Raw genomic sequence first — 11552 nt, forward strand, 5'->3', positions numbered from 1 at the left:
ACTAGTGGGTGTCCAAAGACTAGACCACAAGCACTTTAACACACAGAGCTTTGCTTCCTGATGGCTGTAAAATATCGCTTGCATTTACAACAAACTTTGTCACCTTCCACAAAGTGGGGGATCACCTGTTCTGCCTTCAACACAGAAAACCAGTAGATCACAAGTAGTCAGTACAGAGCAAAGGCTCTACTGTACCCCTGACTCCATAAAATGGCCCTCCACAGCCAACTTCTCCACTAGGTCCCTCCAGAGGAAGGCACTCACATTCTCACATCAACCAGACGGCGAATTCTGGTCCCAAACAGCTGGACCATTTCAGATCCACACCATGCTGGCTCTGAACCAGCTTCACAGTGCAGGCAAGCTTTAAGTAATCTATTGTAGGCAAATCTAAGGAGAGCCCTTTGAAGAAGAAAAACCACGTTTTGTGGGAGGCTCCTGCCGCCTATACTCAGGAAGAGCCTTTGATTTTCAATGAACGCCTGTTTTTAGCTAAGACATCTGCAATGCAACAGCTGAGCAGCATCTGACTCATAAAAACTCCTGTGGCTGAGAGGTCTTCACTTCTCTTTAGGCAGCTTCCTCCTTTCACACTTCTTGTGGACAATTGCAGTGTCCACAAGAAAGGACTTGCTGCAACTTCAAGGGTGCCCATTCACATGGGCTGTGCTGCAGAGACTGGTGCGGGATGGTCACATGGGGAAAGACCTAAGGCAGCAGATGAGCCTGTAGGCTTTGTGTATTCAAAAGCGCTATCGGTTGTTTTATGCCTCCAGACTTTGTAGGAACAAAGTTTACTCCAAAAATCCTTTGGTTTACAGCATTATTCCTCCTGTTCAGCCTGGGACAGGTCCCCTGGAGGAAGGGGTCTTGACACAGGGGGAGGCATGTGCTGCATGATGCCCAGGGACGGCTCCAGTATCTCTCTGAGAACCCTGACAGATGGGGAGAGGAGAAAGTGGCTTTGTGTGGCTGGTGCAGCAGCTGCACTCCTCCAGGGAAGGTTTAGCTCAGATTAGCCAAAACCAACTCCTCTCCCCAAGACATGCTGATGTGAGCTGCACGGGGCTGGTCTCAGCTGGAAATCACTCCTCACAGGTCTTAATGCTGAGCAGCAAGGACAATCAAAAGCAGTAACAAGACACTTGGGGCCCACTTGGTATTTCAGATATGGAGGCACAGATCAGGCAGCTGTGGCTCTGGGGTCACAACAGGCCTGAACAGCATCTCAAGGTAGTTGGGGCAGGGAGAGAGAAGGAAACAGAGGTTCACTACCTTCCTGTGGAAGAACTCCACTGAATAGTGAGGGCTTCCTCGGCTCTTATATCATGCTCATCCCATGGTAGCACACAGCTTTGTAATTTCCAGTATTGATGTATTTCTAGAGGACAGAACATGCTGCTCCTGCCAGTGATGTGTTTTAACTGTTATCAGCATTTATCTGCTTCAGGAATTCAGGGTGATAAGTGGATTAAGTGAGGTAGGTTTGTAGGGCTGCTAGGTCAACATCATCCTTCTGTCCTTTCTGTTCTCTTCCTATAAACAATCCTGGTGCCACTCAAAATGCCAAGTCCTAGAAATATCCCTGTCTGGAATTTAAAAAAAAAAAAATCTAGCATTTCAAAAGAGATCACACATAAGACTCAGCTGTGGGATTAAAGGCACAGCCAGGCCAGAAATACATTCACTGCTGGGATTTGCTATGGTAGAGCTCACTGAAAAGAAATGGCTTTGAAACGACTACCCAGCAGCTATTAACTGCGAGACAGGATGACATTCTGTTCCTTAGAGCCTAAAGGGAGCCTGAATCTTTGAATGTTAAATTCTAATTCAATTTGGTCTGGGGATTCTGAACTGAGTTTTAACCCTGGAGACATAAATGGAAGGAAGATGAGGAAAAGCTGGGGAGTTGCTGTTACCAGCCAGTAGCAGGACTGAACTGATCGCCCCAAAACTTACGTGGAGCTAACCAAGATACCTGTGCCAAAGGAAATAAATTAAAAAGCTCCAAAGGAACAGGTCATGTATTATACAGTACATGGGTGCATGTGAGCCAGTCTCTACAGCACAATGAGGAGAGAACAGCCTGGCCAGCTGTAAACCCACCACAGCACTGACTGGCCAGGACCTGTATGGCTTGGTCCTTCCTTTGATGCAGCAAATGCTGACACTTCCTGAAATTAAATACGGGATTGGGGTAGATTCAAGCCAGTTTCTGCCTAGAGCTGAAAAGTGGATATTAATTTCACTGAAGCACTTTAAAAAGCCCACAATAGTAGCCAGCATTCCCAACCAAGAGGAAAAGCACATTGTTCCAGCACGCATGAACAACAAGTTTGGGCAAGTGCTGCACCTACCAGAAGTGCCTGTTCACAGCTGTGTCCAATGTACACCCACAAGTCAAGGCACACACACGAGCCCACACATGCCCCCACAGCCAACTCCAGGGAAAGCATTAATTCAAACAAAAAGGTTGCTGCTAGCCAAGGCAAAAAGCAATGCTGCAGAAACCACAACAAAGCCTCTTTATTGCTGAAGCGTTTAACACCACAACCATCCAAAAGAGAAACACCGCTTGGCACACAGAAAAGCTGCAGCAGCTCAGCGAGCCTGATTGCACAGAGCGCTTCAGAGCATTCCCCAGCACGGCAGCTCTGGGTTTGCTGCCTTGTCAGAGACCAGCTCAAACCCTCATCGCTGGAAAGCCAGCCAGTGGCAATATGTGCACCTCTGAGGATTCACGATCTCTTTGACTCATCTAACCCCAGACTCCAGGGCATAGAGTTTCCCTCTGTCTGGCAGCAGGAGCGATAGCGGAGCCAGCATGAGCAGGACCGTACCCCTGCCAGCATTTTTACCACTGTTGTGTGTCGAGTGCCTCTCAGCAGGGCTGGATGATGCTGAGGTAAAAGCTGCCAATGCCCTCACTACGTTTTAACCCGCTGAAATGCTGTAGGGAACGATCAGTGACTTGATGGGAAAACAGAAAATTAGAGGTGTTGACACCACCATGGGGAAGGGAGGGGACAGTTCTCTAACCAGCAAAACAAGTCTGCCTTAGAAATCACCCACTCCTGCTTTTCCTCTGCTCACCTGCTGGAAGGATTCCCAGGAACTAAGTTACCACCACAGGCCTGACGAACACTCGGGGCCGTGCCTCAGCCTCGCGGCGAATCCCACCCGTTCTCCTTCACTGGCTCTTTGTGTGGCCAGCGGGAATTCCCAGCCTGGTGGGAGAGCTGTGCCTACTCAGGGTGACACCTTCCAGAAGAACATCTACCTGGCCGGGCCTGGGGCTGACGCGAGGCCAGGGCGGAACGGGCCATGTTAGGTCCGCCTGATCCAGGGGGTTAAATCTTGCCGGGGGACAGCCCCCCCGGCCCCTGCGGGAGGCCGAGCCGCGCACACGGAGGCCGGTGCGGCCGTGCCGCGGTGGCGGGGCGGGCAGGGGCGGGCGGTGGCCGCTCCCGCCGACCCGCGCCCTCGCCCACAAGATGGCGCCGCCGCCCCGGCCGCCCCCTCCCTCCTTCCCGCGCCCGCCCACCCACCACGGGCCCAGGGCACCGGGGGACCGGAGGAGTTGCAACCCTAGAGAAAACGAGCACAACTAGGATCCATTTAAGGCAAAATTAATGCTAATTAACCGTAATCAACAGCTCGAGGAACAACTTTTACTCGGCAAGCTGTAGATACTGCAGTTGCAGTTCGCCCGTCAGGCAGGAGCAGCAGAAGACGGGTGTGGAAAAGGAAAATGAACAGCTGTGCCGCGGGTGTATCCCGTCCCCGCCGTGTCCTGCCCTCGTCGCCGCTCTCTGCGCCACAAGTCACTGTCCCCGCCCGCAGCAGCCCAGCCCAGTCCCCCACACGCCTCTTGCCCCACCGCCAGACCCTCCCCTCGCAGCCCTCTCTGGCAGCGGCAGCCGAGCCACTTCTGCTGAGCCCTTCTGGGGGGCAGCAGCCCCAGCCGGGGGGCAAAGCAAGGGAGCTGCCGGCAGCATTGCCTCCAGCCCTGGCACCGCCTCCGCACTCACAGCCGTCCCTTCTATTCCGAGGGTGCTCTGGAAACTCCTGCCTGGGCTAGTGAGGAGCACAGTTTTATTATGAATGACAGTTCTCAGCTTGCAGAGGCCTCTTGGCACCACGCGTGGATGCTTCCCACCACAAGCAAAGCCCAAGTACCTATTTCATCCCAGTGACCAGCGATGCTGCACTTGTCAAGGTGCTGGTAATGGTGTTCAGCTTGCTGTGTCTGTCTCAGCAGGGGCAGGCTCAAAGGAGTGTCCCCACAAACAGCCACAGACTCTCACACCTCGACAGCCCCCATAGGAGCATGAGTACAGGAGTAGCAGGCACACAGCCCTCCCACGGTCACAGGATGTGTCACCAGCCCTTCAATGCCACAACCAGGCCAGCCCAAACTTTCTCCTATTAGCAGCAAAAATGCTGGGGTGGGATGCTGGGAAGAGCAGGGCATGCTGCCAGCAGTGCTCTCCTAAAACAGGAGCTCCTGAGCCCCGGCTCACCAGCTGCATGCCTTCAGGTGTGCACATCGGGCTCTGAAACTGCCCTGAGTGAAGGGCTGTGCATCCTCCCTGCTGGGGGTGAAGGGGGGCATGCAGGAAGGTTGGCAGGTGCTGGATATGCTGTGCAGGGCACACACAGGGAGGATCATGTTGGACAAGATGGCAGCAGTTGCAAGGGAGCCGCAGGACTGGCTCCTGCCAGCAATGGCCTCGCCAGATGGCCCTTCTGGTCTTGTCTGTGCAGGAAAACTCCTTGGGCTTCAGCCCTGCTTGGAGCCAGCCAGTTGTGCCAACCACAGCTCCCTGCAGCCTGGCAACAGTTTCTGACTGCCCCCAGGTACCCAAGCCTGCCCCACAGCTGACTCTGAATCTAAGCTCCTTCCCCCTGAGTTTGTTCAAGAAATCCCTGCACTCCCTTTCACCCAAACCACCTCATTCCCTTGCCTGCTCTTTCTCTCCCTTTTTCTGGCTTTTGTTTTTTCTTTCTTTTTCCTTTTAATGTCTTCCCCTTTTTTGGTATCTTTTTGGGACCTTTTCTTCAACCTGCAGGAGCTTTTCAGCTCAGGACATAGGGAAGTAGAACAGGCAGCACAGCTGCAGTGACCCTGGGAACCAGCATGGACCCCCACAGCAGACACTGGAGTGCACTCACACCCCACTTTAGATTGGCACAGGTTTCCTCATGCACTCCAGGCTTCTGCCAGCTCCCAGGAGGAAAGCTGGGAAAGGATTAAGTAGCTAAGTATCTTATTGGCAAGTGAATATATTGTTTTTTCTTTCTATTAATTCCTCAACTTTGCTTTGATTGTGGACTGTGGAGAATATGCAGGCTGATACAGCTGTAATAGCACACCCTCCTAGGGTAGAAAAACATAATTTTGCCACCAGGCCCTATTCTGGCTATGAAAACTAAATAAAGGATCCTGGCAAAAACATGTGCTGGAAGAACCACATCTCTGCTAGGATTTTTGCCAATACAGAAATGTGTTTCATTCTGTTTTCCTCCCTACCCCTGAATTTCCCACCTGCTGTCTACATTCCTGGCTGACAGAACTACAGGACAAGGATTTGTAGTTTTGACCTTATGCAAGAGAAACATCATTGGGTTTTGTTTTTCAAACCCTTACAGACCACTGCTGAGTGCACTGGGAGCATCCAAGGCTGCTGCAGGCCATGGGGAGACTGGGACGGGTTTTGTGAACCTCCCTGTGGGCCTGGAGGTAAGGCACTGAGCCTGAACCCCCTCCAACCCCTCCAATGGAAGGAGGTCTCCTTTCCCTGGAGAACTGCATGATGACAGATGTGAGTCCCACGGGAATGAGAAATGCAAAAAACCCTGGAGTATAAGAGGAAGCATATCCTGCCTGCATGGAGACACAAACCTCAACAGGAGCAAGTGCATGGAGTTGAGACTATATAGATACCATAGCAGGGTTCAGACATCTGTGACTAATTGTATCTCCACCTGCTCTTTATACATATAAATATATATATGTGCATGTATATACATGTACCCACATTTTATACCTAGCTACTAATATTGCTGAGGTTTCCCTAAGGCACCCCCTCTGTGTCCCACCATTCTGAGACCCTCTGCCACAGCTGGGCCCATGGTTTCTCCTCCCCTCACTCTGTACACTCTGGGGAAATCCTTCCCCACCCCAGTACTACTTCCTTTATTATCTCTGCCCAGTTGTGGTTTATAAGTTGTTTAAATCTCTTCTAGGAACAGATAAAGATCACAGTTACCCAGAATCCAAAAACACAGACAGCTTGAAATGTGGTTAGACTCTGCCCTACTTTCATTGAGTTGAGAGCAAGGCTCTGACAAGGTGCTCAGGGGAGATGAGAAGACCCATTTCAGCAAATCACCCCTTCCTCCCAGCCCAAGAAATAAACCTAATGCATCCTCTCCAAACCTGCTGCATCTGTTCAAACCACATTGCCTCTCCTCCTGGTTTGCCCAGGACTTGCAGGTGAGCAGGGCATAAAGCTATGGAGCCTAGGAGAGATGCTGTCCTGCACTGCAACACTTGGCACAGGTACAGGCATGTCCCCAAGCTGAGAGAGGTGCAAGGGATTCACTAAATCAGGGCCATGAGGATGGCAATGCAGGGTGTCCTGCAGATTAAGAACAAGGTGAGTTGGTAGTTTTTACCATCCACATGCTCACCGACAGCTTTTCCCCATAGCAAGATGCTGCCTAGGCTGGGGGAGCTGCAGAAGTGGAAGTGCTGCCTGGGACTTCCCTCCTGTGAAAAATCCCCTCCCTGGGAAGTCCACACTGGGTTTCAGAGCTACTGTTTGGCTGTGCCTCCAAGGTGAGCTGGCTCCCTTGCACTGTTAGGCTCCTCTTACAGCAGTATTTCCAGGGATCTGCAGTGATCTGGGAAGGGATACTGCTGAATAAATGCCAGGGTTTTTTTCCTTCTCTTGAGTGGTGCCTGCCCACGGGACCAACCTGCAGGCATGGATGTGTGTTTCCCTCACCCATTTTGCCTGTGGTCTGATTCTGATAACCCTGGACTTTTCTAACAAGCACTGCTGGTATTCAGAGGAGATGGGACTCGGGCAGGGGAGAACACCTTGCAGATATATATCTCCAGCTCTATGACCTTCTCCAAAGTAGAGAATCTTTGCTGAATGATTCCACCCATAATTCCAGGTAGAATACATGGAGCAGTACACAGACAAGCCACTTGCAGACACTAATATTTCAAGGGTATTACTTAACCCTGCTTGGAAGGGCTTGTATCAAAGCAAGGATCAGAGCAGTACAGGGGAATTTTTGCTGGTGCTTTTATTAGAGGTAGCAACAGTGAGGTGTTTCTGGAAAAGGGTTTGCTGCAGTCAAGGCCATAAAGAGATGCTGAAGAAGGTTTCATCTGAAAGATAGTATAGATCATTATGATATTTAGTAACGCCACTTACAGGGGCTGACTTGAACAGCCTTGGAAGGAAGAATGAAAAAAATCCTTCCTTATATGTTTGTGCCAGCAAACACATTAGGATCTCCTGCAAGAAGTTTTTCCATCCTATTGAAAAGCTTTGTTAGAAAGAATGATGAGAAGGGTAATAATAAGGCACTAATTATACCTGATCCTTCTATAATCTTTCTCTCTGCAGAGTTCAGGAGCACTTTACTGCTATTATTGGATTTGAACAGTCCCATCTGGATAACATACGACTGATTTGTTTGCATGGCTTATTTTAGGTATCTCAGCACGTGCATTAGACTTGCCTTCCTATCTGGTTGATTCCTCGCACAGTCTGGAAGAGCAGGAAAAGATCTGCAGCTCATGTTCTCCACCACCCCATTCTCCCATCCCAATGCCTAGGAGAGCTCCTTACAGAAGACCGAGGATAAAAGGAACCATCAGTCCTTCCTAACTCGGTACTGCAGAAGGTACAACTGCAGTACTGAAGCACTTAGAACATGGAGTCTGGATACTACCAGGAACGCCTGGATTTGCACCTGTATTACTCTAGGCTTGAGATTCCATGGATTCCAAAACAACTCAAGATGCACTGAAAGTCTGGCAGCAAGGACCTGGCAAACACCTCATGCTCTGTGATCATCATGGCTGCTACCTGAACCTTTTAAACAAAGGGATTAACTGCGTGTTTCTAGCACACACAGAAACAGGGAAAGCGTGAGGATGCTCACATCTTTCTGGATTTATCATTCCTTGAAACAACATCTCAGTTACAGAGACACTGCTGCACTCTGGCTGCAACTGCCATTCACCATGTGATTAAATGAGTGACCATCAGTGCCACGAACCTTGTCCCCTTGCAGGAGCTCCTGAGTGTGAAGCTGGGCACTTGCTGCTTCACTCTGCCAGGGCCAGGAGAAATGAGACATAATTGAAAATAATCAGCCCATACTTAAAAACCTTATATAAAAATGAGATTAAGAAAAAATAATTAAAAGCACAATACAAAAACTATGGTTTACGTGACTTGGACAGTTTTCAGTCTGAAAATCACAGCAATTTCTCACTAGTTTGCAGTTTGAGGAGGGAATGTCCCTTTCAGACTGAACCACTATAAAACAAGCACAAGTTGCCTGATCCTTTTGTTCCTCTCACCGCTTTTTAGGGATTTTTTTTTGTCCTGTGAACTGAAGAAGGGTTTTCTCCTGCATCCCTTACATATCCCAACTGGCTTCATTCACAAGGACAGATGAGGTTTCTAATGTCTGCCCATCCCTAAGGCTGTGGGATATCTTGTTGAAGAGTTTAAGAGGACCCATTAGCCCTGTCTAGTTTTCCCCTACTTAATTTTGGTGTATTATATCCAGCCTCCTCACTTTCATTCTCCTACATCCTTCAGAGCCGTCTCTGTCAATTTGTTTACTTCTAGTTTATTTTTAAAAGACAAACCCCCAATGGACATAAGCTCTCAAGTCCCTTTTGAAAATGCTGTCTTCTCTGTAAGTGCTTTGTTTGTGATCCTCTCCAATCCTTTAGGCTATTGTTTACAAGCTGGAAGGCATCTGCACTTGGGCTAATCATGCCGAATGCCAGCAATTCCCCCAGCATGATTTGTTGCACAAACCAGTGGGAGCAGGGTTTGTTTTGATTACGTTTAGTGTGGAAAACCCACTTTTTGCTTACATCAGCCTGACAAAACAGGGAGGCCTAATCCAAAATCTTCAGAGAGGAACAATAATCTGGTCATTGATTTCAGTGGCATCTGGGACCAGCTCAAAGATTGAGAGCTCTCAATCTTTGTTGTCTTGTTCCCAAGACACCACCCTCTTGTTCAGTCTTTGTTGTCTTGTTCCCAAGACACCACCCTCCCAAGGGTGGTGTCTTGGGAAAGCAGGCAGCTCAGGAGGCAAAAATATTTAAAAGTGTATGCAAGTCATTTGCTCTGGGATGGATGAACCTAGCAGCCTGCCTAGTGCTTTGTTTCTCAAAGCTCTGCAGCTCCTTTCTGACATGCAGTTAGTCAGGCTGGGAGCCCCCAGCTCTGTCCCCACCAGCCGTCACCTCAGGCTGATGCTGGCCTCCCCAGTGCCCCCAGCTGACAATTGAGGCTCCTTCACTCATTCTGAATGATGGTGATGTTTTTATCCTCAGCCTGTGCTGATGCTTGCCTCCAGGCATCAGATGGGTGTCCCAATTTTTCTGCTTGTGAAAGCTGGGAAGAAGCGCCGGAGGGCTGCTCCCTTTGGGGCTGCCATCAAACTCTGGGGCACGCAACTGCACTGCAGGGAGGGTGTACAGGTCTGCCAGGTGCAGACCCCTGTGTCTCAAGAGGCCCAGCACAGTTCTGGGAGCTCAGCACAGCTGTCCCTCACCAAGCCACTGGCTCACTTAGCCTGGGCTGCTCCCTGTGCTGCTGAGCCTCAGGCTGAGCCTAGGCGGCCTTGTTCCCACATTCCTGCCATAGCAGAGGTCTGCTCCACAAGGCACAGAACTCAAAAGCTCCACCTGGATCCTGCCTCTCCCCTATTTTCCAACTCTGCTTTTCTTCCTCCAGAGGTGCTCCATCAATCACCATTAATCCCTTTTTGTACCCACATAGAGGTTAGCCTTGCAGGTGGCCTGTGGCAGGGATTTCCAGAGCTTAAGCTCCTATACGTCACATGAAGAAATGTCTCCTTTTGAGTCTTGAAGTATTTCATCAGACGCCTCCCTGGATTTTTAAGAAAACACATGGTCACCTACTCCATAGCATTTAGGCTTTATAGATCTCTGCCACAGACCTCAGCCATCTCTTTTCTGGCTGAAGAGTCCTACTATTGAGCCAGCCCTTGCATAGGAAACGTTTGGAAGTACTTTGCTTTGCCTGAATCAAAACCTCAGCTCCGCCAGCCCCAGCTGAGATCAGAAGGCAGCAGGAGCCTGCCAAGACCCAGGCAGCTCTGCAGGGAGGCATCAGGAGTTTCAGAGCAACTCTGCCACATCTCCCTCTCCCTCTGACACCTGCTTTCTCTCTGAAGGCTGCCCTCATCTGCCTGGCCTTTGCACCAGGGAATGGCACAGGGCAGGCAGAAAGCTCCAGTGCGTGCAGTTTTAACTGTACAGATGCCAAACATCTGAGGAACTGGGGCAAAACAAACTCCATCAGACAAACCCATCACATTTCCCTAGCCACGGTGTGTTGTAAATTAAGGGGTTTTGCACACTTAGAGACTAATGACACATAAGACTAAATACACATTTTTAGAGGGACATCAGGGTAAGGGTCAAAACTGAGACCTTACACACAATCCTGTGCGTACACAGACTTGATTTTGAAGCTTGACTACCTAAGAAATCACTGAGGATGACCAAATGTTAATACATTTTTTAAGTGTTTTTGCACAAACTTGTGTCTTTTTGTGAATTTTTGTAAATCCTGATCCCTAACAACATACAGACCTTTATGTCAGAGGTAATCAAGTATTATTACAAGAGCTGATGGCTGTGGGGCCCCTCCTGAGCACACACATGGGTACATATGGAAGTTATTAGCAAGTTCCAGTGAAGAATTTTGGGAAATTAACCCTTGGGGTCCCAGAGCACTACCAACAGACAGCTAGCTGGGAGCAGACAAAGAGCAGTTTCCTGCTGGATGCCTGCAGCATATTGGGACTGAGATCCAGGCCCTTCACAGCATGGTAGAGGAAGCCCCTCTCGCAAGCACTAAACTTTTCAACTTCTGCTGTTAGGAAGAACACTTGAAAAAAACCATCTGCAAAGCCTGTGTAAGTTTCCTCGACAAAGTGAAATGAGTCAGCTGGAGAAATGTATAACATAACATATAAAAATGCAAACAATTTTCTTCTATTCCCCAAATGGTGCTCAAGAGGTTGTGAGGAAGTTTGCAATTTCTTTTTAAGTCCCCTTAGGAGCCACCAAAAGAAACATTTGGATACAGACCACCAGGAGCTACTCCTACGTGACAGAGGGACCCATTCTGAGGCAGGGTCATTAAAGTGAACATCTCCCACTCTAATGAAAACAGCGGGATAGTGTTACCCCATAGAAGTAAATTCTTACCCTTTTGCTTTGTACATCTTTTTTCTCAAGAGCT

This window comes from Agelaius phoeniceus, chromosome 5 (genome assembly GCF_051311805.1).
Source record: "Agelaius phoeniceus isolate bAgePho1 chromosome 5, bAgePho1.hap1, whole genome shotgun sequence".
Taxonomy (NCBI): Eukaryota; Metazoa; Chordata; class Aves; order Passeriformes; family Icteridae; genus Agelaius; species Agelaius phoeniceus.